This window comes from Ovis aries, chromosome 12, assembly GCF_016772045.2.
Source record: "Ovis aries strain OAR_USU_Benz2616 breed Rambouillet chromosome 12, ARS-UI_Ramb_v3.0, whole genome shotgun sequence".
Taxonomy (NCBI): domain Eukaryota; kingdom Metazoa; phylum Chordata; class Mammalia; order Artiodactyla; family Bovidae; genus Ovis; species Ovis aries.
This window is the reverse complement of record NC_056065.1, coordinates 3763976-3791205: the sequence shown is the minus strand read 5'-3', so window position 1 is coordinate 3791205 and position 27230 is coordinate 3763976. Positions and strand designations below refer to the sequence as shown.

Sequence of the window (27230 nt, the reverse complement as noted above, 5' to 3'; positions counted from 1 at the left end):
CCTTTGGATTAGCACTTCCTTCCTTAGATTCCAATCTTATCTCTTTTTTTGTGTTTATGGTTTGTTGGTTAGCTGAGCAGCGGCCAGGAACTTGACTGATATTTATTTGAGAATGTTTAAGGTGGTAATGGAGACTGTCCTCAACTTGCCATCAGAGTTTTGTCCCTTTTGGAAAGCAATGTCTTTGCATTCATATCACAGGGGTTAAATGTTCCTCAGTCCACATCTACTATCAATGGAAGACATGTGTTTTTTTTTTTTTTTTTAACTATTAAAATCATCATTCCAGAACTACACAGGTCCAAACACTTGCAGGGGAAATGAAGAAGGAGGTAAATTCCAAATCCAAAATTACTCTGTTTTCCGTGTCTGTGACTCTGTGGCAGGAGAGTTTATTGAAATATGAATTTCTCCGTCTTCTTCCTGTATTTTCTCTTCTCCTTTGATCTAAGCAAGTTAGAAAGGCCCTCAGTAATTACTCACCTTAGAGATTTTTTGCAGAATGATCTTCCTGTACTGAGATAAAACCTGAGTTCACTGACGAGAGTATTCAGCATGCCTTTGAAGGTAGCAGGAGGAAGGAAGGAGAAAATCTCCCAAGAATACGCAGAAGCTCAAAATGTAGAGGTGAGAGTGGGTAAGACTACAAGCTGTGGCTGGAGACTCTTGCACTGGGTCAGTGGACATCTCTGAGATGACCAGGGTTGGTTGACAACTGGCAGGGTCTCTACCATGCAAGAAAGGCCCCAGGACCTTGCACAATCCTTGCACAATTACTGGAGCCTCAATAATGACTAAGACAATATTTTCTGCTGAGAAAGCTAGATGGGGACTTGGAATCGGATCTAAGTTAATTCAAAGAAAACATAAACATACTTGCACCTCTGAGTTTGTTTCCTAGGTTTCATATTAGCTACACTATAATGAAGAGTTTGTCATGGAGGTCTGAAACTGCATAGGATCTATGACCAACCTAGACAGCTTATGGAAAAGCAGAGACATTACTTTGCCAACAAAGGTCTGTCTAGTCAAAGCTTTCATTTTTCCAGTAGTCATGTATGGATGTGAGTGTTGGACTATAAAGAAAGCTGAGTGCCAAAGAATTGATAGTTTTGAACTGTGGTGTTGGAGAAGACTCGAGAGTCCCTAGGAGCGCAAGGATATCCAACCAGTCAATCCTAAAGGAAATCAGTCCTGAATATTCATTGGAAGGACTGATGCTGAAGCTGAAACTCCAATACTTTGGCCACCTGATGGGAAGAAAAGACTCATTTGAAAAGATCCTGATGCTGGGAAAGATTGAAAGCAGGAGGGGAAGGGGACAACAGAGGATGAGGTGATTGGATGGCATCACTGACTCGATGGACATGAGTTTGAACAAGCTCTGGAAGTTGGTGATAGACAGGGAAGCGTGGCTTGCTGCAGTCCATGAGGTTGCAAAGAGTCAGACATGACTGAGTGACTGAACTGAAGTATAACTTAGCAGCTAAGACTCTGGTCTTAGAGCAAAGGTGTCTGGGCTCAAATCTCAGCTCTGTCACTGACTAGGTGTGAATTCTTGGGCAAGTTGTTCAGTCTCTCTCTACCACAGTTTTCCCCCTCTGTGAAACGGAGATAATAATAGACCCATGCTGCAAGGTCCTTGTTGAATTAAATTTAAAAGTACGTGCAAAGGGTTTAGAAAATCAGTGCCTGACATACAGCAAAATTCAATACATGTAAGTTATTATTCCTATAGAATTTTTGTGTCACTATTGTGAGTGTTGAAATTTTAATTAGTTTTTGAAGTATATATACAAATGGTACACAAATCTAAATGTTAAAAAAAGTATACAATGAAAGATAAGGGTATAAAAGAAAAACTGGTTTCTAGTTTCTCTCCCCAGATGCCACCTGTGCCATTCATTTCTGAATATTAAATAAATGGGATTACCTTCATATGCTTCTGTACCTTTTCTCCCTATAGCAGTACATGAAGATAATTCTTTAGTGGTATCTTATATGGATGTTCAGTTCAGTTCAGTTCAGTTACTCAGTCATGTCCGACTCTTTGCAACCCCATGAACCGCAGCACACCAAGCCTCCCTGTCCATCGACATCTCCCTGAGTTTACTCAAACTCATGTCCATCAAGTCAGTGATGCCATCCAGCCATCTCATCCTCTGTCATCCTCTTCTCCTCCTGCCTCCAATCCCTCCCAGCATCAGAGTCTTTTCCAATGAGTCAACTCTTCGCATGAGGTGGCCAAAGTACTGGAGTTTCAGCTTTAGCATCAGTCCTTCCAATGAACATCCAGGACTGATCTCCTTCAGAATGGACTGGTTGGATCTCCTTGCAGTCCAGGGGACTCTCAAGAGTCTTCTCCAACACCACAGTTCAAAAGCATCAATTCTTCGGCACTTGGATTTCTTCACAGTCCAACTCTCACATCTAGCTTATCAAATTATTTACCCAGTCTTCTTCATGGGCCTCTAAGTTTTTTCTTTGTTTCCTGTTACAAATAATTTTGTAATAATTATCTTTATACTTACATCTTTGAGCACCTGTCTGGAAGATTGTTGTTGTCGTTTAATCGCTAAATTGTGTCTGACTCTTTTGTGACCCCATGGACTGTAGCCCACCGGACTCCTCTGTCCATGGGATTTCCCAGTCAGCTGGAGTAGGTTGCCATTCCGTTCTCCCTTCCCTTCTCCATTCACATTAGGGATCAACTCACATCTCCTGCATTGGCAGGGAGACTCTTTATCACTGAGCCACCAGGGAAGCCCACGTCTGGAAGGTCTGTGGGATAAATTCCTGGAAGTAGAATTACTGTATCCAAGTAATTACTAATCTTTGTGCACTACGAAATTTGATAGATACTGTAAATTGTCTTCCGCTAGGCAGATTAAACTCTTAATACCTTTACATGTAAATGGAAACAGAGGAAGTTATTTTAAAATTTAGCCAATCTGCTAAGCATCCTCTTGTAATTTTTATTTGTATTTATCTTAAGAGTGAGACTGAGCTTACTTTTTAATATTTCAAAAATCTCATTTTTTTCCATTGTGACAAATGATCTAAGATGAACTTTTGGAAGTATACATGATACATTTTCTGGTTTTATGAAGATCCTTCTAGTCTCATCACTAGGAAAAAATATTTCTGCCATCTCAAGCTGTCAGGCAGCTCCATTATAGGATTTAGTCTGAATTCTTTGTGGTTGTACCTCAGTTCCACTATATCGCAGCTAACAGGGAAGACTCTTATTTCCTTTAGCATACTTGGTGGTGGAAGGCGCCCAGGGATCAAAGGATGGAAGTGATGAGATGCTTCCTTAGATGCATTTCCAGAGGCTGTCACCTGCTCAGAGAATTGGAGGATCCAAGAGCAAAAGAACTTGAAAGAATCTTTTACATCTAAGACACCCCAGTGAAAGCATTCAGAAGTGAGGGAAGAAGAAAAATCAAATCTTACAAAATGTCTGAAAAGTTTTTAAATTATTCTCTTGTGCTATTACACTCTCTACAGCTTTTCTGTGCAAGTACCTGGTGAGATGAGAATGAATCAATCACGTGTCAGCCATTTATCAAAAGAACCTTGGGGAGACCATGAGCTCTGTTGTCTCGGCTGTTATCTGGAAAGGAAGAGGCCCCAGGAGAGCTTCGCAGTCGGAACTCACAATAAGCCCAGGAAGAAAGAAAAAAATCAGCAGAAGGAGCTGCTCTGTCTGACACACACTATTTCTTTTCCAGGAAGGAAACATTGCTAACTAGGAAGTCAAATCCAAATTTAGGATTTAATTAATCTCTCATTTGAAAAGCACAATTGAGACAATCAGTGTCCACTCTAAGTCACCCTAAGTATTAGCACACTTACGTGTGTAAATTACCAGGTGAATTGCTATTCCAACCATAAAATGGGCAGAACCACACATTTCGGGGATCCTCTAATTCATCATTTTATAAATGCAGGCATCTAAGATAAGAGTCATCAAGTGACTCGTCCACGGCTACTCCGTGGAGAGTGGGTAAATGCGAAAACTGCCAAAATGCGAAAGGAGGGTCCCCCCAACAGTTTAGTACAGGGCTCTTTCCGTCAGTAAAACCAGGCACGTGTCTATTCAAGGTTACTTCAAATATGTATTTAACAAACAAGTCTGTATTAGTCTGCCCAGGCTACTATAACAAAATAATAGGGATTGGGTTGTTGAACAACACACATTTGTTTGTCACAGTTCTGGAGACTTGACGTCCAAACTCCAGGTGCTGGTGGATTTGGCTCCTGGTGAGGGCGCTCTTCTTGGCTTGCAGATGGCCGCCGTCTTGCTGTGTCCTTACATGGCAGAGAGCAAGCGCTGGTCTCTTCCCCTTCTCATAACAGCACTGATCCCTTCATGAAAGACCCGCTTCCATGACCTCATCTAGTTCTAATTACCCCCCAAAGGCTCTGTCTCCAAATATCATTGCCCTGGGCGTTAGGGCTTCAACACGGACTTGGGGGAGAGGAAGGGAGGGGGAGGACGCAGTCCAGTCCATAGAGACGTACACGTACATGCTGCGGTTGCCTGCCTCTTCCACCAGGAAGCAGACTCCGTGAAGGCAGGACTCATTGTGTTTCTTTGACATTAGTATTCCCAACACAAAACAGTGTCACATACTAAGCCACAACTATATTCAATAAACACTTGCTTATTTGTAACGGATTTATTGAGTGCTTACCATGTGTCAAGCACAGTTCTAAGTATACTACATCAACACACAGAATCCTTATATAACCTTATAAAATGGGTCCTATTATTCCCTCAATTGATATGTGAGGAAACAAGTACCAGGAGGATAAGTAGTTAGCCTGGTTTCACAAGCTTGGAAACAAGGCAGTCTGGCTCCTTAGCCCATTTTCTCATCTGTTACACTATGAACAGAGTATAGTTTCCCCCACAGCTACTGGGATGACTACGGAGTTGAAAATAAGCATGGATTTTAAGTACAATATTGATTCAGGTGTTAACATTTCATAGTAATATTCTATAGTTTCTAGAAGTGCTTCTGATAATAACACCTCAAACTCTCCAATACAAGCGCTATTGTTCTGGGCGGGCAGCACTGGCGTCCAGGCTTGTATTATGGACATGTGTTATCGACTGATCCTGTGCTCTATGTCGTCAGGGACAGGGGTTCCCTTCTACTCAGATTCCTCAACTAATTTTCCATCCTCAGGGAATTGCCATTGCTGCAAAAAGTGATAATGAGGTTGTTTATGGAAAACGAACTGGGGGGGTCGTGATTGGGGCTCAGGAGAGAGGACCTTCAGAGTCCTAAGCCATGAGAGCAACAGGAGAGCATGACACAGCTTAGCTGCAAGATAGTGTCTTCTTGCTGAGAAGGCCGGACATTCTAGGCAAACAACGTAAGTTCCATGTTTATTACAGGCTAGGCGTTTTCATATTTTGCGCTAAGTCATTCCTATTCAACCTCAAGATGTGGATATAAACAAGGAGCGAATGCCTCAAAGCTAACACAAGGAGGATCTAGGATTTGAAAGCAGGCCTGTGTGACTTCAGAGATTTGCTGTGTCTACTGCTGTATTCTGTCTTCTTTCCAGGGAGAGCTCCATCCTCTAAAACAGCGAGATGGCCACCCCCAGCATCCAGTCGCTCTTTAAGGTAAGTATTTGTAGTCCTTAGGAACTGAAAGTGTTTTGCCCAAGCAGGAAGCATATTGTACCATCATTACACCAGCGTCTAAATGAAAAGTAAAATTCCCCAATGAGCCAGAGTCCTATCTCTAACCAGCCTCCAATTCTTTTCTGTGGCAGCTGCAGAGGCTCTTCTTTTCCCTGCCTGCATCTGTCTCTGTTTCTCTCCTTGAATAGTTATTTGAGATTTATTTTCACTTGAAATATATTAGTGATCAAAGTATACTTTCCCTTTTCTCTCTTTTTTAAACAGCTTTGAGATAACTTTACATATAATAAAGTTCACCCATTTAAAGTACACAGTTCACTAGATTTTAGTGTATTTCTAGAGCTATGCAACTGTCACCAGAATCTAATTTTAGAACAGTTTCATCACCCCCAAAAGAAGCCTTGTATTCTTTAGAAGCCACTCCACAATCACCACCTCCCCAGCCTTAGACAACCACTAATCTATTTTCTGTCTCTTGATTTGCCTATTCTGTGCATTTCCTATAAATGGTATCATACATTCGTGACTGCCTTCTTTCACTTACTTAGCGTGATGCTTTGGAGGTTCATCTGTGTTACAGCACATAGCAGCCCTGCATTTCTTTTTATTACATGCAATATTTCTTAAAAAAAAACAACAACAAAGAAACCCTTTTTCATGCATAAATTTGTTCTGAATTTAGATTGACCTCTTCAGGGAGCCCAACCCTGAAGAGAGCCTGTTTCCTGGAGAACCAACAAGGGCACCATCAGGACAGGAATCCTACTCAAGGAGAGACAGATTCCAGCTTCATTTCCAGGCCATGGTCCACAGAAATCTCGGAATTCCTTGGAAGGACAAGGATGGCAGCAAAGGATGACATTTGGGTCTTTAGTAGCCCAGGCTGATGACACTGGCTTCTCATTCTGCTTGTTTTTGTTCTCCTGCTGAGCTTAGATTTTTATTATTTATTTATTTATTTTTAAAATTAAAATGTGCTAAGCCTTGGAATATGGAATGAAGCAGGGCAAAGACTAATAGAGTTTTGCCAAGAAAATGCACTGGTCATAGCAAACACCCTCTTCCAACAACACAAGAGAAGACTCTACACATGGACATCACCAGATGGTCAACACCGAAATCAGACTGATTATATTATTTGTAGGCAAAGATGGAAAAGCTCTATACGGTCAACAAAAACAAGACCGGGAGCTGACTGCGGCTCAGATCATGAACTCCTTATTACCAAATACAGACTCAAATTGAAGAAAATAGGAAAAACTGCTAGACCATTCAGGTATGACCTAAATCAAATCCCTTATGATTTCTCACAGTGGAAGTGAGAAATAGATTTAAGGGCCTAGATCTGATAGATAGAGTGCCTGATGAACTATGGACAGAGGTTCGTGACATTGTACAGGAGGCAGGGATCAAGACCATCCCCATGGAAAAGAAACGCAAAAAAGCAAAATGGCTGTCTGAGGAGGCCTTACAAATAGCTGTGAAAAGAAGAGAAGCAAAAAGCAAAGGAGAAAAGGAAAGATATTAGCATCTGAATGCAGAGTTCCAAAGAATAGCAAGAAGAGATAAGAAAGCCTTCCTCAGCAATCAATGCAAGGAAATAGAGGAAAAGAACAGAATGGGAAAGACTAGAGATCTCTTCAAGAAAATTAGAGATACCAAAGAAAAATTTCATGCAAAGATGGGCTCGATAAAGGACAGAAATGGTATGGACCTAATAGAAGCAGAAGATTTTAAGAAGAGGTGGTAAGAATACATAGAAGAACTGTACAAAAAAGATCTTCATGACCAAGAATATCACAATGCTATGATCACTCACCTAGAGCCAGACATCCTGGAATGTGAAGTCAAGTGGGCCTTAGAAAGCATCACTACGAACAAAGCTAGTGGAGGTGATGGAATTCCAGGGGAGTAGTTTCAAATCCTGAAAGATGATGCTGTGAAAGTGCTGCACTCAATATGTCAGCGTATTTGGAAAACTCAGCAGTGGCCACAGGACTGGAAAAGGTCCGTTTTCATTCCAATCCCAAAGAAAGGCAATGCCAAAGAATGCTCAAACTACCGCACAATTGCACTCATCTCACACGCTAGTAAAGTAATGCTCAACATTCTCCAAGCCAGGCTTCAGCAATACATGAACTGTGAACTTCCTGATGTTCAAGCTGGTTTTAGAAAAGGCAGAGGAGCCAGAGATCAAATTGCCAACATCCGCTGGATCATCGAAAAAGCAAGAGAGTTCCAGAAAAACATCTATTTCTGCTTTATTGACTATGCCAAAGCCTTTGACTGTGTGGATCAGAATAAACTGCAGAAAATTCTGAAAGAGATGGGAATACCAGACCACCTGACCTGCCTCTTGAGAAACCTATATGCAGGTCAGGAAGCAACAGTTAGAACTTGACATGGAACAATAGACTGGTTCCAAATAGGAAAAGGAGTATGTCAAGGCTGTATATTGTCACCCTGCTTATTTAACTTCTATGCAGAGCATATCATCAGAAATGCTGGGTTGGAAGAAGCACAAGCTGGAATCAAGATTGCCAGGAGAAATATCAATAACCTCAGATATGCAGATGACACCACCCTTATGGCAGAAAGTGAAGAAGAACTAAAAAGACTCTTGACGAAAGTGAAAGAGAAGAGTGAAAAAGTTGGCTTTAAGCTCAACATTCAGAAAATGAAGATCATGGCATCCGGTCCCATCACTTCATGGGAAATAAATGGAGAAACAGTGGAAACAGTGTCAGACTTTATTTTTGGAAGCTCCAAAAACAGCCATTAAATTAAAAGACGCTTACTCCTTGGAAGGAAATTTATGACCAACCTAGATAGCATATTGAAAAGTGAGACATTACTTTGCCAACAAAGGTCCATCTAGTCAAGGCTATGGTTTTTCCTGTGGTCACGTATGGATGTGAGAGTTGGACTGTAAAGAAAGCTGAATGCTGAAGAATTGATGCTTTTGAACTGTGGTGTTGGAGAAGGCTCTTGAGAGTCCCTTGGACTGCAAGGAGATCCAACCGGTCCATCCTAAAGGAGATCAGTTCTGGGATTTCTTTGGAAGGAATGATGCTAAAGCTGAAACTCTAGTACTTTGGCCACCTCATGAGAAGAGTTGACTCATTGGAAAAGACTCTGATGCTGGGAGGGATTGGGGGCAGGAGGAGAAGGGGACAACAGAGGATGAGATGGGTGGATGGCATCACTGACTCGATGGATGTGAGTCTGAGTGAACTCCGAGAGTTGGTGATGGACAGAGAGGCCTGGCGTGCTGTGATTCATGGGGTCTCAAAGAGTTGGACACGACTGAGCTACTGAACTGAACTGAAACATAGTTTATTTTTAAAGTAATTTGAAATAAAGTGTAAACATACATTAAAGAAATTGTGGCAATTCAGATTAGAGTTTAGATTTTTAGATTGAAGGTTTTTGGTAAAAGCTACTTCTCTCCTTTGAAAACCATCTGAAGCTCCAGAAGCTTCTTGCTATGAAAAAGCTTGATTCTGCTGCCACCTGCTGTCCTTAAAGCCAGAAACAACTATGGAAACGAGGTTTTTTTTAATCTAAATTTGCTGAGCTTTTTATATGTTTAGGCTTTTTTTTTGTTTGCAGAATTTTTATTTTAAAAAAATTTACTTATTTTTAAATTGAGGGATAATTGCTTTACCGAATTTTATTGTTTTGTGTCAAACTTCAACATAAATCAGCCATAGGTATACACACATCCCCTCCCTCTTAAACCTCCCTCCCATCTCCCTCCCATCCCACCCCTCTAGGTTGATACAGAGCCCCTGTTTGAGTTTCCTGAGCCATATAGCAAATTCCCGTTGGCTCTCTATTTTACATATGGCCATGTAAGTTTCCCTGTTACTCTCTCCATACAGTTCACCCTCTCCCACCTCGCCTCCCCACCTGCAGTGTCCATAAGTCTATCTCTATGTCTGTTTCTCCACTGCTGCCCTGCAAATAAACTCATTGGTACCATCTTTCTAGATTCCATCTATATGTGTTAGTATACGATAATTATCTTTATTTTTCTGACTTACTTCACTCTATACAATAGGCTCTAGGTTCATCCATCTCACCTGAACTGACTCAAATGCATTCTTATTATGGCTGAGTAACATTGCATTGCGTATATGTACCACAACTTCTTTATCCATCATCTGTCAACGGACATGTAGGTTGCTTCCGTGTTCTAGCTATTGTAAATAGTGCTACAATGAACAATGGGATACGTGTGTCTTTTTCAGTTTTGGTTTCCTCAGGGTAAGGAGTGAGATTGCTGGGTCATATGGTGGTTTTATTCCTAGTCTTATACGAAATCTCCATATCGTCTTCCAGAGTGGCTGTATCAATTTACATTCCCACCAACAGTGCAAGAGAGTTCCCTTTTCTCCACACCCTCTCTAGCATTTAATGTTTGTAGACTTTTTGATGTTGGCCATTCTGACTGTTGTGAGGTGATATCTCATTGTAGTTTTGATTTGCATTTCTCTAGTAAAGAGTGATGTTGAGTATCTTTTCATGTGTTTGTTAGCCATCTGTATGTCTTCTTTGGAGAGATGTCTGTTTAGGTCTTTTCCCCACTTTTTGATTGGGTTGTTTGCTTTTCTGGTATTGAGTTGTATGAGCTGCTTATATATTTTGAAATTAATCCTCTGTCAGTTGTTTCCTTTGCTATTATTTTCTCCCATTCTGAGGATTGTCTTTTCACCTTGTTTCCTTTGCTGTGAAAAAGCTTTTAAGTTTAATCAGGTCCCACTTGTTTATTTTTGTTTCTATTTCTATTACTCTAGTAAGTGGGTCATAGAGGATCTTGGTTTGATTTATGTCATTGAGTGTTCTATGTTTTCTTCTAAGAGATTTATAGTTTCTGGTCTTACATTTAGGTCTTTAATCCATTTTGAGTTTATCTTTGTGTATGGTGTTAGAAAGTGTTCTAATTTCATTCTTTTACATGTAGCTGTTGAATTTTCACAGCACCATTTATTGAAGAAGTTCTTTGTCCCATTTTTATATTCTTGCCTCTTTGTCAAAAATAAGATGCCCATAGGTGCATGGGTTTATTTCTGGGCTTTCTATCTTGTTCCATTGGTCTACATTTCTGTTTTTGTGCCAGTACCATACTGTCTTGATGACTGTAGCCTTGTAGTATAAGCTGAAGCCAGGAAGGTTGATTCCTCCAGCTCCATTTTTCTTTCTCAAGACTGCTTTGGCTATTAGGGATCTTTTGTGTTTTCATATGAAATATGAAATTTTTGGTTCTAGTTCTGTAACAAATGCCTTTGGTAGTTTGATAGGGATTGCATTGAATCTGTAGATTGCATTTGGTAGTATAGTCATTTTCACAATAATGATTCTTCCCATCCAAGAACATGGAATATCTCTCCATCTATTTATGTTGTCTTTGATTTCTTTCATCAGTGTCTTATAATTTTCAGTATGCAATTCTCTGGTCTCCTTAGGTAGGTTTATCCCTAGGTATTTAATTCTTTTTGTTGCAATGATGAATGGAATTGATTCCTTAATTTCTCTTTCTGATTTTTCATTGCTAGTATATAGGAATACAAGTGATTTCTGTGTATTGATTTTATATCCTGCAACTTTGCTAAATTCACTGATTAGTTCTAGTAATTTTCTGATAGTATCTTTAGGATTTTCTATGTATAGTATCATGTCATCTGCAAAGAGTGAGAGCTTTACTTCTTCTTTTCCAATCTGGATTCCTTTTATTTCTTTTTCTTTTCTGATTGCCATAGCTAGGACTTCCAAAAATATGTTGAATAATAGTGGTGAGAGTGGACACCCTTGTCTTGTTCCTGATCTTAGAGGGAATTCTTTCAGTTTTTCACCATTGAGAATAGTGTTTGCTGTGGGCTTATCATATACAGTCTTTAGTATGTTGAGGTAGACTCCTTCTATGCCTATTTTTTGAAGAGTTTTAATCATAAATGGGTGCCGAATTTTGTCAAAGGCTTTTTCAGCATCTATTGAGATTATCATATGGTTTTTATCTTTCAGTTTGTTAATATGGTATCACATTGATTGATCACAATTTGTTAATATGGTATTACATTGATTGATCAATCAAGTATCACATTGATTGATTTGCATATATTGATCTCTGGAATAAACTCAACTTGATCACGGTGTGTGAGCTTTTTGATGTGCTGCTGAATCCTGTTTGCTAGAATTTTGTTGAGGATTTTTGCATCTAGGTTCATCAGTGATATTGGCCTGTAATTTTCTTTTCTGTGTGTTGTCTTGGTCTGGTTTTGACATCAGAGTGATGGTGGCCTCATAGAATGAGTTTGGAAGTGCTCCTTCCTCTGTAATTTTTTTGAAAGAGTTTTAGGAGGATAGGCATTAGCTCTTCTCTAAATATTTGATAGAATTCTCCTGTGACGCTGTCTGGTCCTGGCTTTTGTTTTTTGGGAGATTTTTGAGTTTCAATTTCAGTGGTTGTCATTGGGTTGTTCTTAATTTCTGTTTATTCCTGGTTCAGTCTTGGAAGATTGAACTTTTCCAAGAATCTGTCCATTTCTTCCAGGTTATCCATTTTATTGCCATATAGTTGCTCATAATAGTATCTTGCAATCCTTTGTATTTCTGCATTGTCTGTTGTAACCTCTCCTTTTTTGTTTCTAATTTTGTTGATTTGATACATCTCTCTTTTTTTCTTGATGAGTCAGGCTAAATGTTTGCCTATTTTGTTTACCTCTCATAGAACCAGCTTTTAGTTTTATTAATCTTTACTACTGTTTCTTTCATTTCTTTTGTGTTTATTTCTGCTCTGACATTTATGATTTCTTTCCTTCTGCTAATTTTGGGGGTTTTGTTCTTCTTTCAGTTGTTTTAGATGTGAAGTTAGGTTGTCTATTCTATGTTTTTCTTGTTTCTTGAGGAAGGATTGTATTGCTATAAACTTCCCTCTTAGAACTGCTTTTGCTGCATCCCATATGTTTTGAATTGTATTTTCATTGTCGTTTGTTTCTAGGAATTTTGTGATTTCCCTTTTGATTTCTTCAGTTACCTGTTCATTATTTAGAAAAGTAATGTTTAATCTCCATGCTTTTGTGTTTTCTACAGTTTTTTTTCTTGTAATTGATATCTAGTTTCATAGTGTTACAGTCAGAAAAGATGCTTGACATGATTTCAATTTTGTTAAATTTACTGAGATTTGATTTGTGACCCAAGATGTGGTCTATCCTGGAGAATGTTCTGTGTGTACATGAGAAGGTGTATTCATCTGCAATTTGGATGGAATGTCCTGAAGATATCAATGAGATCCATCTGATCTGATGTGCCATTTAAGACTTGTGTTTCCTTATTAATTTCCTGTTTTGTGATCTGTCCATTGGTATAAATGGGGTTTAAAGTCTCCTACTATTATTGTGTCACTCTCAATTTGTCCTTCTCTTATGTTGTATCTGTTAGTGTTTGTTTTATGTACTGAGGTGCTCCTGTGTTGTATGCATGGATATTTACAATTGCTATGTCTTCCTCTTGGATTGATTCCTTGATCATTACATAGTGTCCTTCCTTATCTCTTGTAATATTCTTTAAGGTCTATTTTGTCTGATATGAGGATTGCTACTCCAGCTTTCTTTTCATTTCCATTTGCATGAAATATATTTTTCCATCCTCTCACTTTCAGTCTATATGTGTTTTTAGGGTATGAAATGGGTTCCTTGTAGACAGCATCTACAAGGGTCCTGTTTTTGTATTTATTCAGCTAGCCTGTGTCTTTTAGTTGGAGCATTTAATCCATATACATTTAAAGCAATTATTGGTGTATATATATATATATATATATATTCCTATTGCCATTTATTTTTAATTGTTTGGGGTTTGGTTTTGTAGATCTTTTTCTTGTCTTGTATTTCTTGACTACGTCAGTCCCTTTAACATTTGTTGTAAACTGGTTTGGTGGTACTAAATTCTCTTAACTTTTGCTTGTCTGTAAAGCTCTTGATTTCTCCATCAGTTCTGAATGAAATCTCATTCAGAGATTGCTGGGTAGAGTAATCTTGGTTGAAGATTATTCCCTTTCAAATATATCCTGCGTCTCCCGTCTGGCCTGCAGAATTTCTGCTGAAAGATCAGCTGTTAAACATATGGGGTTTCCCTTGTATGTTACTTGTTGCTTTTCCCTTGCTGCTTTTATTATTCTTTCTTTGTGTTTAATCCTTGTTAATTTGATTAGTATCTGTCTTGGCATGTTTTTCCTTGGGTTTATACTATATGGGACTCTTGGCACTTCTTGGACTTGATTGACTATTTCCTTTCCCTGTTGGGGATATTTTCAACTATAATCTCTTCAAAATTTTCTCATAGCCTTTATTTTTCTCTTCTTTTCTGGGACCGCTATAATTTGAGTGCATTTAATATTTCCCAGAGGTCTCTGAGACTATCTTTAGTTCTTTTCATTCTTTTTACTTTATTCTTCTCTTCAGCAGTTATTTCCACCATTGTCTCTTCCAGCTAGCTCACTGATCCATTCTTTTGCTTCAGATATCCTGCTATTTAGCCTCTTCTTTATGTCTCAGTTTTTATGTTCTCTACCTAATAGTTCTGTTCTCTTGAAAATGCATCATAAGGGTGATACACTGAAGCTTTGTCAATAGAAAAGTAACACGTAAACTTTTTGCCAAATAAATCAGACCTCAGGTATGTCAGCAGTGGCAGGGGCCATGGATCCTCCCTGAATAGCTTGTCAACAGAAGATGAGCACATGGAAGAGACTTTCAGCCATCCTGGGAAATGACAGGGGAGATGAGACAGTCTAAGACTCTGCAGCTGTGTGGCTTGAGGCCAGGTGGTCAACATGATCTAGCACTGAGGTTAATATGGCCTCACTGGTGCCCCTGGGCATGGGAGGCCCTGCAACATTTGGCTTACATGCATGTGGGAACACTGAAGCCCAGAGCGTTCAGGGAACTTGCCCAAAGTCATCAGCAAATAAGTGGTAAATAAGCCAAATGTCCTACACCTCTGCAAACTTTCAAATGTGGCTTCTGAAAGGGATCCTGTTAAGTAAAACCTGAAGAAGTGACTTCTTAAATTGTTTTACGAAACATGGTCTGGAAAAGAGACAGCATTGACAGATTCTGTCTTTGAGATCAGCTTCCCACAGCAGGGCAGGCAAAGTCCCAGGAGGCCCATTAGGGGAAAGTATCCAGACCAGGATTTTACCAGCTGTTCTGTAAAAGAGGCCTGTCCTGCATACTAACCCTGCAGACTAGGTCCTATCTCTGCAGGCCCCAGAGGCATGTCATCTACCTGCACTTTCCTCTTGGCTTCATTTGGGCCCAGATGTGATCAATATTGCCTGCTCCAGGCTCATCTCAGAAATCTCATACATCGTTTTTTCAGTCTGTCAATAAATAATTGCTGCTGCTGCTGCTAAGTCGCTTCAGTTGTGTCCAACTCTGTGCGACCCCAGAGACAGCAGCCCACCAGGCTCCCCCATCCTTGGGATTCTCCAGGTAAGAACACTGGAGTGGGTTGCCATTTCCTTCTCCAATGCATGAAAGTGAAAAGTGAAAGAGAAGTTGCTAAGCTGTGTCCGACTCTTAGTGACCCCATGGACTGCAGCCTACCAGGCTCCTCCATCCATGGGATTTTCCAGGCAAGAGTACTGGCGTGGGGTGCCATTAATCAGTTCAAGTGACTTCTTGAATTGTTTTACGAAACATGGTCTGGAAAAGAGACAGCATTGACAGAACAAATAATTAATCAGTTCTAGTTTTTAGTTCCAGACAGTCCTAGGCTTGAGATGGATAAACAGAGAAAACCCACTGGCTCTGCCTCCAGAAGCTCTCAGTCCAATAAGGGAAGCAGATGGGCAGATGGGTAATCACGACATGATCTGATAAGTGCCATGAATAGGGAATCTTGGGATTAGGGGACCTAGGGGAAGGGCAGGTAACACAAATTGGGGAGAAGTTTTTATGGACATTTTCCTGAAAAAGGTGACAAGCTCTAACTTGAAGGACAGAGAAGATGTCATCCCAAGGAGAAGCGTCAGCTTGTTTCAGCTGAGTCTCAGCTCAACAGGATGGGGCAGTCCACTGTCCCTGTGTGCTGGTTGGAGCTGCAGAGGATGAGATTTGAAAGGCATGCAGGACCTTTTATGCCATCTTCAGGCCTGGTTTTTCCCAAGAGCAGAGCCTAGAGAAGGACTGGTGTTCAAAAAGTCCACCTTGTGATGAAATTCCCAAGGAACTGGAGTGAGAAAACTAGAAGGTGAAACAAGGAAGGAGGGAAAACTAATCCAAGGACATGTGTGGAGCTGATCGCCCCTGAAAGCCTTGATCCCACAAAAAATCAGAGTTGTCTGCCTGAGAGATGAAAGAGAGGATGTTTATGCACCAGTTCCTGGCCCTCACTGGACAAGAGTTGCTGTCTCAGGGGGTAATAATTCTTTCACGCTTCCCCCCTCACATGCACAGTGTAGTTGGGCAGGTTCCCACAGAGGTCCACACAACATTTGTGGAGAAGACCTAGGACAGAAGAAAGGAAGGGATAGTCGAGGAGGGCTGGGATTGGGTCATGTTTGCACACAGCTAGTCGCTGCAGCAATCGCTGGAGTAAAACAGTGGGTCAAGAGGATGTGAGAAGTGTGTAAAGGGGGTTAGCACCATGCTAGGGAACTTGGAGTTTTTCCTGAATGTACTTAGAATTCCACATTTTTTTTTTTTTCGAGTTTACCCTGGCAGCACTATGGAGAACAGTTTAGAAAGGATTTAGATAAGAACTGAGGTCTGTAGATGAGCTTCACAGGCTTGTAATAGCACATGAAAATGGTATGTGTATTGCATCCATGTGATTGTTTTAGCTGAGGGTGTTCAGAGTTTTCATTGAATCCTCAAAGGAGTCCAAGACCTGAGTGGAGGAGGGCGACCATTAAAACATGACTGGCATCTCTTCTGGCCTGAGAGTCCAGTCAAGTGCAAAATTTCAGAGGAACAATTATTTGATGCCTTCCAATCTCCTCAGCTACACCACTAGAAGGGGAAGAAGGAAGGATACCCCTTGCGTGTCTTGGAGTTGTTGATGGGCTCTGAATGCAGCAGACTTAGGGTGTAATAGGGACACAAGGGACCATGTCCCACCACATGGCAGATGGCCACACTGGGTGCATGACCTAGTAAGTGAAGCTAGTGATTCTCTCTCAGCCTCCCTAGGCACGATTCACATCGCAGGCACTGGCTGCCCTGGGTTGGGGACTTTTTTCAGGAGAGGTGATAGGTAAGGTAGGCTCCTTCATCACTCCAAACAGGTATCTGTTCAAAAGCAGGAGCCTTCACTTCTGACTTGTACAGGCTGCTAAGGGATTAGGTCCTGAGTTTAGCATTTAATCTGTTCCCTCATCTCCATTTTATAGGTTACTTAAAAGCAAAAGCTGCTGTCATTTTTTAAATTAAAATGTCACTGGTTACAACCGGAACACCATATGCATTAAGTAAAGATAAGGTTCTAACTGTTTTGTTTCTAAATGAGATAAAAGGTTTCAGGTTGCTATTTGTAAGTGCTTTTCAGCAAACTGTGGGTATAGAGAGTCTTCATTCCCAGTAAATGAAAAGCCAAACAGAATAGGCTGTTATAGGGTCCACCTGAACCCATTTACCCTTGGCCCTGCATCACAGATATCTAGGGTCCCAGTTCCACACTGCGGGTGTTCTAGAGGCAATATGGATTTCCTGCTCTGAAGAGTCCTCTGATTTCTTGGTTTGGGTCAGTTTTATGTTTTGTTTTGGAAGACTGGAAGGCAGTCACTTAAAATGGCCCTGACCTATAGTCATTGATCAGTTCAAGCATGTAATATGATTTCAACAGCAAGCAGGCTCAGACAAGGTAGCAGGTGGTTGACCACCTGAACTGGCAGCAGGGCAAGTCTGTGCAGCCATTTTCAGTCCAGTTGTGATTGTATCAGAAGCTGACTCAGGAAGCCACAGGAAGTTGAGATTCAAGTCCTTCCCAGAGAAGAGTAAAACAATGTTTCCTAAACTAGTGTCTCATGATGCCTGACATCATGTTTTCACAAGGGCTTCCATCCTTAAAGTGGGATTGGCATCTACTTCACTTTTTAAAATTTTGTGAAAGTGGCTCAACATCAGAAAACAGGCAACTCAGGACTTCCCTGGTGGTTCAGTCGTTAAGAATCTGCCTACCAAATGCGGGGGACATGGGTTCAATCCTTGGCCCAGGAAGATTTCGCATGCCACAGGACAACTAAGGCCATGCACCACAACTGCTGAAGTCCACGCTCCAGAGCCCGTGTCCTGTAACAGGAGAGGCCACCGCAACGAGAGGCCCGGGCACCGCAACAAGAAGTGGCCCCTGCTCTCTGCAAGTAGAGAAAACCCACGCACAGCAACAAAGGCCAAATGTAGCCAAAAATAAATTAGTAAATTAAAAAAAATTAAATAAACAATTTAAAAATAGGGACCTAAATAAGCATTTCTCCAAAGAAGACATATAGATGGCAAACAGGCACATGAAAATATGCTTAACATCACTAACTGTTGCTGCTGCTGCTGCTGCTGCTGCTAAGTCACTTCAGTCATGTCTGACTCTGTGCGACCCCAGAGATGGCAGCCCACCAGACTCCTCTGTTCATAGGATTTTCCAGGCAAGAGTACTCGAGTGGGGTGCCATTGCCTTCTACTAATTGTTCAGTTCAGTTCAGTTCAGTCGCTCAGTCGTGTCTGACTCTTTGCGACCCCATGAACCGCAGCATGCCAGGCCTCCCTGTCCATCACCATCTCCCAGAGTTCACTCAGACTCACGTCCATTGAGTCAGTGATGCCATCCAGCCATCTCATCCCCTGTCGTCCCCTTCTCCTCCTGCCCTCAATCCTTCCCAGCATCAAAGTCTTTTCCAATGAGTCAACTCTTCACATGAGGTGGCCAAAGTACTGGAGTTTCAGCTTTAGCATCATTCCTTCCAAAGAAATCCCAGGGCTGATCACCTTCAGAATGGACTGGTTGGATCTCCTTTTAGTCCAAGGGACTCGCAAGAGTCTTCTCCAACACCACAGCTCAAAAGCATCAATTCTTCGGCGCTCAGCCTTCTTCACAGTCCAACTCTCACATCCATACATGACTACTGGAAAAACCATAGCCTTGACTGGACAGACCTTAGTCGGCAAAATAACGTCTCTGCTTTTGAATATACTATCTAGATTGGTCATAACTTTCCTTCCAAGGAGTAAGCATCTTTTAATTTCATGGCTACAATCACCATCTGCAGTGATTTTGGAGCCCCCAAAACAAAGTCTGACACTGTTTCCACTGTTTCCACATCTATTTCCCATGAAGTGATGGGACCAGATGCCATGATCTTCGTTTTCTGAATGTTGAGCTTTAAGCCAACTTTTTCACTCTCCTCTTTCCCTTTCATCAAGAGGCTTTTGAGTTCCTCTTCACTTTCTGCCATAAGGGTGGTGTCATCTGCATATCTGAGGTTATTGATATTTCTCCCAGCAATCTTGTTAGAGAAATGCAAATCAAAACTACAGTGAGGTATCACTTCATACTGGTTGAGATGGCCATCATCAAAAAGTCTAGTAATGATAAATGTATAGAGAAAAGGGAACCCTCATACACTGTTCGTGGGAATTTAAATTGCTGTATATACTATTCTCTGCTATGGAGGATAGTATGAAAGTTCCTTAACAAAATAAAAACAGAGTTACTGTATGATCCAGCAATCCAGCTCCTCAGCATATATCCAGAAAAGATGAAAATTCTAATATGAAAAGATACATGAATCCCAATGGTCATAGTACTCTTTACAACAGCCAAGACATGGAAGCAACCTAAATGTACACCAACATATGAGAAGAAAAAGAACATGTGGCATATATGCACGATGGAATATTACTCAGCCATTAAAAGAAGGCACTAACGCCATTTGCAGCCACGTGGATGGACCTAGAGATTATCAGGTGGAGAAGGCAATGGCACCCCACGCAGTACTCTTGCCTGGAAAATCCCATGGATGGAGGAGCCTGGGAGGCTGCAGTCTATGCTAAGGGTCGGGCACGACTGAGCGACTTCTCTTTCACTTTTCACTTTCCTGCATTGGAGAAAGAAATGGTACCCCACTCCAGTGCTCTTGCCTGGAGAATCCCAGGGACGGGGGAGCCTGGTGGGCTGCCGTCTATGGGGTCGCACAGAGTCAGACATGACTGAAGCAACTTAGCAGTAGCAGAGATTATCAGTAAGCCAAAGAAAGACAAGATATGATAAAACTTATATGTGGAATCTAAAAAATGATGCATATGAGCTTATTTAAAAATATAGCATAGGGAACTATATTAAATATATTATAATACCTATAATGGAAAAGAATCTGAAAACAATATATATGTATATATATATAATTGAATCACTTTTTTGCACACCTGAAATTAATACAACATGGTAAATCAACTGTACTTCAATAAAAATTTTTTTGAAAAGGAATTCTATTAAAGTAAATCCATTTCTCAGAAGCAAAATGAAAGAATAACACATCAAGCCTTGAAGTTCAATGTCTACGTTAGAGATGTTCAGTGTCCACTTTAGAATGCAAACCCCACACCAACACACAGACATGTCTTTTAAAGATGTACTTGTTAACGAATCTTTCCTTCTCATTCAATTAATGTAAAGTAAATCAAGAAGCCTGCATTGTTTGTTAATGGGGAAAAGCAGGAAATTGTGTTATAAAGAAGATTATAGTGAAATGAACATTATAATGCAATCCTTGATCACATGGTGATTTAAACAAAATATTTGCATTTAAAAATCATGTCATTACTGCCTGACATTGTGTGGCAGCACTTCTCACTCCTTTTAGCCATCTAGATGCTCTGAACACTCACTGCAGTGGGCAGCTCTTCCATCTAGTGAGACTGCCTTTTGAAAAAGGCCACATTTTCACAGCTTCCCTTGAAGCCAGAGGGTGAGGCTATGGCCCAGGCTCCTCCCATCAGTGTCCTTACACATGATTTCAGTGTGGATGACACTGTCCGAAAGATGAGGCTGCGGTAGAACTCATTCAGATGGTGGCAGAGAGACATCCAGCTTCTAGACCAAGTAGAGACGGGGGCTTGGCGCAGTGTTCCCACCCAGCTTTCAGCCTGTCCAGTGACAGAGACATCTGGATTGGTTCTGGCTACCCCGATTCTAAACTTGGTTTGCTGCTTGTCTCTTCTTGAGGTTATGCAAATATCCTAGTAATATCCTTTAAATAATGATCTTTAAGGATTTTAATTTATGTACTTCCAAAATAAATTTTAAAAGCAGAGACGTTACTTTGCTGACCAAGGTCCGTCTAGTCAACACTATGGTTTTTCCAGTAGTCATGTATGGATGTGAGTGTTGGACTATAAAGAAGGCTGAGCACCGAAGAACTGATGCTTTTGAACTGCGGTGTTGGAGAAGACTCTTGAGAGTCCTTTGGACTGCAAGGAGATCCAACCAGTCCATCCTAAAGGACATCAATCCTGAATATTCATCGGAAAAACTGATGCTGACGCTGAAGCTCCAATACTTTGGCCACATGATGAGAACTGACTCATTTGAAAAGACCCTGATGCTGGGAAAGATTGAAGGCAGGAGGAAAGGGGGTGACAGAGGATGAGATGGTTGGATGGCATCACTGACTCATGAGTTTGAGCAAGCTCTGGGGGATGGTGAAGGCCAGGGAAGCCTGGCAAGCTGCAGTCCATGGGGTTGCAAAGTGTTGGACAGAACTGAACAACAGCAACAAAATTAATTTAATAAAGTTGGTTTTCTAACGTCTTCAGGTCATTACATACTAATTACATTTTAGGAACATTTTCTTCTATGTAAGTAAATGCTCCATGCAGGTTAATCTACCTTGTGGGAATAAACAGCAAAAGGAAAAGAAGGGACTGAGCTACGAGTAAGTGTGATGCTTACAAAAGACATAGTAATCATGATTTTAAGTGCATTATTTACAGGTGGGTTCACAATATATCTCCATTAAGTTAATATAAATCTAGTAAGTACATAATACAAATGACTACCTGAAATACTCTGATGTACTCTCCATATAAGTTAAATAAGCAGGTTGACAGTATACAGCCTTGACATACTCTTTTTCCAATTTGGAACCAGTCCGTTGTTCCATGTCCAGTTCTAACTGTTGCTTCTTGACTTGCATGCCGATTTCTCAGGAAGCAGGTAAGCAGGTAAAGCTGCTTTCTATAAAGCAGCTTTATAGAAAGCTGAAATAGTGGTTAATGAGGAACAGCAGGAGATTACACCCCAGTAAAAACTAAATATAAGTTTATGATATCAATAATCTTTTGGCCAAAATGAATGGAGTGTTTCTTCTACAAGTTTGAATGAATATTTAAGGAAATATGGAAGTGCCTCTACTTGCTTTCAATATATTTTCCTAACGAAGGTCTAATGTTGATCTGTTGGAAATAAACATGGGATTTCTCATCTCTTTGAAATAATGCAAAATTCTCAACTGATATATGGATAAATGCAAGTGAAATTTGGTAGTACACTGCTGTTCTCCAACATAAATTTTACAAATCTTGATGCCTTAATGCTAAACTGCATAAGAATATAGATGAAGGAAAGGAAGGAAGAGAAGAAGGGGTGGAGGAAAGAAAGGAGAGGGGGAAGGAGGGTGGGTGAATAAGGCACAGTCTTGCTTTGCCATGAGTTTGTTGCTTAGATAAAATGGCTCTGCTAAGCTCAATATTTTGATCCTTTCTGCTTTGATCTCACAGAACTCTTTTATAATAATAACTTTCTTCGACAGTAACTAGGAGATGCAAGATATAAGTTCATCGAACAAAATTGTCACTCCTGGCACTTCCCTCCACAATATACGTGAATTTAGGACATCCCAACACACTTTATTGCTATACTATCAGTTCAGTTCAGTTCAGTCACTCAGTTGTGTCCAACTCTTTGCATGGACTGCAGCACGCCAGGCTTCCCTTTCCATCACCAACACCCAGAGCCTACTCAAACTCATGTCTATTGCGTCAGTGATGCCATCCAACCATCTCATCCTCTATCATCCCCTTTCTCCTCCTACTTTCAATCGTTCCCAGCATCAGGGTTTCTTCCAGTGAGTCAGCTCTTTGTATCAGGTGGCCAAAGTATTGGAATTTCAGCTTCAGCATCAGTCCTTCCAATGAATATTCAGAACTGATTTCCTTTAGGATGGACTGGTTGGATCTCCATGCAGTCCAAGGGACTCTTGAGTCTTCTCAAACACCACAGTTCCAAAGCATCAGTTCTTTGGTGCTCAGCTTTCTTTATAGTCCAACACTCACGTCCATACATGACTACTGAAAAAACCATAGCTTTGACTAGACAGACCTCTGTTGGCAAAGTAATGTCTCTGCTTTTTAATATGCTGCCTAGGTTGGTCATAGCTTTTCTTCCAAGGAGCAAGTGTCTTTTAATTTCATGGCTTCAGTCACCATCTGCAGTGATTTTGGAGGCCAAGAAAATAAAGTCTGTCACTGTTTCCATTGTTTCTCCACCTATTCGTCATGAAGTAATGGGAACAGTTGCCATGATCTTAGTTTTGTGAATGTTGAGTTTTAAGCCAGGTTTTTCACTTTCCTCTTTCACTTTCATCAAGAGGCTCATTAGTTCTTCTTCACTTTCTGCCATATGGGTGTTGTCATCTGTGTATCTGAGGTTATTGATATTTCTCCCAGCAATCTTGATTCGAGCCTGTGCTTCAAGCTTGGCATTTTGCATGATGTACTGTCCATATAAGTTAAATAAGCAGGTTGACAGTATACAGCTTTGACATACTCTTTTTCCAATTTGGAATCAGTCCATTGTTCCATGTCCAGTTCTAACTGTTGCTTCTTGACTTGCATACAGATTTCTCAGGAAGCAGGAAAAGTGATCTGGTATTCCCATCTCTTTAAGAATTTTCCACAGAATGTTGTGATCCACACAGTCTATAATTCACCCTTATCAGAAATATGGATAAGATAGAAAAAGAAACACAAGCCCAATGTAGGTTTACATTACCTTGTCTAAAGAAGGCTTCCCTAACTACAAAATGTTGAATTGCCCATCACTACCCTGGAGGTTATTTCACCCCAGGACAAGGCACTACAATTAAGTTCAGTAAGAGTGTTCACCATTCATTTTTTCATTCATTCATTTTTAATAAAATGGAGGATAGCAATTCTGAAATAGGAAGTAGAAAAGTGAGCCATTGTAACACCTTGACTTCAGACATGCTACAAGGCAGATTAATTTTAAGAAAGAGTATTTTTAGAATTTAGGAGATGAGAAGTTGATTCTCTTAAAAATGTAAGACATGGAACCTGTTCTCCAAGGTTAGAAACAGAAAATCCACGTATGGAATCTCAATCTCCAAGCATAGAACTTGACACTCCTATATGAAATATGGACTTTCAAGCATTGATTTAGGTTTTTTCAGGTCTAGTATTACCTCTCCAAGCATATAATCTGATTTAGGTCCAATTTTACCTTCCCAAGCATATAATCTGATCCTCTACATGATATTACACTGAACCGGGAAGGGACTCAGATCTCCCAGCATAGAACTTTGTTCTCTAAGCACGAAAACCTATAAAGCAGGTATACAATAGGTCCCGTCAAAGTCCTGCCCATCTGCCGCCACCCACTTCAGACACAGAATATCCTGTCGTGGATAAAAATAATCTGGTACAGAAGGCCAAACTGGCCGAGCAGGCTGAGCGATGTGATGATATGGCAGCCTGCATGAAGTCTGCAACTGAGCCAGGAGCCAAATTAGCCAATGAGGAGAGGAGTCTTCTCTTGGTTGCTTGTAAAACTGTTGTAGGAGCCCATAGGTCATCTTGGAGGGTCCTCTCAAGTACTGAGCAAAAGATGGAAGGTGCTGAGAAAAAAACAGAAGATGACTCGAGAATACAGAGAGAAAATAGAGACCAAGCTGAGACACATCTGCAATGATGTACTGTTACTTTTGGAAGAGTTCTTTTTAAAAATTAATTTATTTTAATTGGAGGATAATTACTTTACAATATTGTGATGGTTTTGCCATATATCAACGTGAATGTGCCACAGGCATACATCTGTCCCCACCATCCTGAACTCCCCTCCCGTCTCCCTCCCCACCCTATCCCTCTGGTTTGTCCCAGAGCACTAACTTTGTGTGCCCTGCCTCATGCATTGAACTTGCATGGGTGATCTATTTTACATGTGTTTCAATGCTTTTCTCTCAAATTATCCCACCCTCGCCTTTCCCCACGGAGTCCGAGTCTGTCCTTTACATCTGTGTCTCCTTTGCTGCCCTGCCTGTAGGATCATCGGTACCATCTTTCTAAATTCCATATACACATATAGGAGTAGCTGCTGCTGCTGCTAAGTCGCTTCAGTTGTGTCCGACTCTGTGCGACCCCATAGACCCATAGACGGCAGCGCATTAGGCTCCCCCGTCCCTGGCATTCTCCAGACAAGAACACTGGAGTGAGTTGCCATTTCCTTCTCCAATGCATGAAAGTGAAAGTGAAAGTGAAGTCACTCAGTCGTGCCCAACTCTTAGTGACCCCATGGACTGCAGCCCACCAGTCTCCTCTGTCCATGGGATTTTCCAGGCATAGAGTACTGGAGTGGGGTGCCATTGCCTTCTCTGATACATATGCGTTAATATACAGTATTTGTTTTTCTCTTTCTGACTTACTTCACTTTGTAATAGGCTCCAGGTTCATTCACCTCATTAGAACTGACTCAAATGTGTTTCTTTTTATAGCTGAGTGATCTTCCATTGTGTATATGTGCTACAGCTTTCTTATGCATTCATCTGCGGATGGACATCTAGGTTGCTTCCATGTCCTAGATATTGTATATAGCGCTGCAGTGAACACTGGGGTTCATGTGTCTCTTTCAATTCTGGTTTCCTTGGGGTGTACGCCCAGCAGTGTGATTGTTGGGTTGTATGGCAGTTCTATTCCCGGTTTTTAAAGAAATGTCTACACTGTTCTCCATAGCAGCTGGACCAGTTTGCATTTCCAGCAACAGTGTAAGAGGGTTCCTTTTCTCCACACCTTCTCTAGCATTTCTTATTTATAGATTTTTTTTGATGACGGCCATTCTGCCCAATGTGGGGTGATAACCACATTGTGGTTTTGATTTGCATTTCTCTCATGAGTGATGTTGAGCATCTTTTCATGTGTTTATCAGCATCTGTATGTTCTCTTTGGATAAATGTCTGTTTAGGTCTTTTGCCCACTTTTTGATTGGGTTGTTTTTCTGGTATTGAGCTGCGTGAGCTGCTTGTATATTTTGGAGATTAATTCTTTGTCAGTTGTTTTGTTTGCTATTATTTTCTCCCATTCTCAGGACTGTTTTTTCACCTTGCTTATAGTTTCCTTCATTGTGCAAAAGCTCTTAAATTTAGTGAAGTTCCTCAGTCATGTCCGACTCTTTGCGACCCCATGGACTGTAGCCTACCAGGCTCCTCCGTCCTTGGGATTTTCCAGGCAAGAGTACTGGAGTGGGTTGCCATTTAATTAGGTCCCATTTGTTTATGTTTGTTTTTATTGGAAGAGTTCTTGATCCACAGTGCTTCACAAGCAGAGAGCAAAGTCTTCTGTTTGAAAATAAAACAAGACTACTACCGTTCCTTGGTTGAGGTTGCTGCTGGTGATGACAAGAAAGGGATTGTGAATCAGTCACGGCAAGCATACCGAGAAGCTTTGAAATCAGCTAAAAGAAAATGCAACCAACACATCCTATCAGATTGGGTCTGGCCCTTAACTTTTCTGTTTTGTATGATGAGATTTTCAACTTCCTGAGAAAGTCTGCTTTCTGGCAAAGAGAGCATTTGGTGAAGCCATTGCTGAACTTGGTGCATTCAGTGAAGAGTCATACAAAGATGGCACGCTAATAGTGCAGCTACTGGGAGACAACTTGACATGGTGGAGATCGGATACCCAAGGAGACAAAGCTGAAGCAGGAGAAGGAGGGGGAAAATAACCGGACTTCTAACACTGTCTGCCTCATTCTGAAATTTACACAGTGGACCATTTGTCATCTGTGCTGTCCCACAAATAGTTTTTTGCTTATGATTTATGACAGGTTTATGCTACCTCTATATGAACTTCCCATGTGATTTTTTATGTTTAATATTAAGGGAATAGAGCCAGTTAACATTTAGGGAGAGTTACCTGTTTTCATCTTGAAGTGGTCGATATGGGGATGTAGAATTTTTATACAAGTCATAAATATTTGGCACAGTACTTTTGGTACATTGTGGCTTCACAAGGGCCAGTGTTAAAACTGCTGCCATGTCTAAGCAAAGAAAACTGCCTATATATTGGTTTGTCCTGGTGGAGAACAGAAGGGCTAATTGGTTCCAGTCACAGATATAATTGTGGGTACTTTTAGGTTTGGAGCACTCACAAGGCTATAGTAGAAGTGGATATCCCATGGATATTGCACGTTAAACTATGTATTATGTGTGGAATGCTCAGTTTCAGTGCGCACACCGTCGACTACAGCTACAGAAGTGTTCCTTTGGTTGTGACCCAGTTTACTC

The 27230-nt window shown here is 40.8% G+C and overlaps 1 pseudogene; it reads left to right on the top strand.

Annotated features, from left to right (window-relative positions):
- The first annotated feature begins 5611 nt into the window (after positions 1-5611).
- Positions 5612-26668, top strand: LOC101112150 (14-3-3 protein zeta/delta-like; annotated as a pseudogene).
- The last annotated feature ends 562 nt before the right edge of the window (positions 26669-27230 follow it).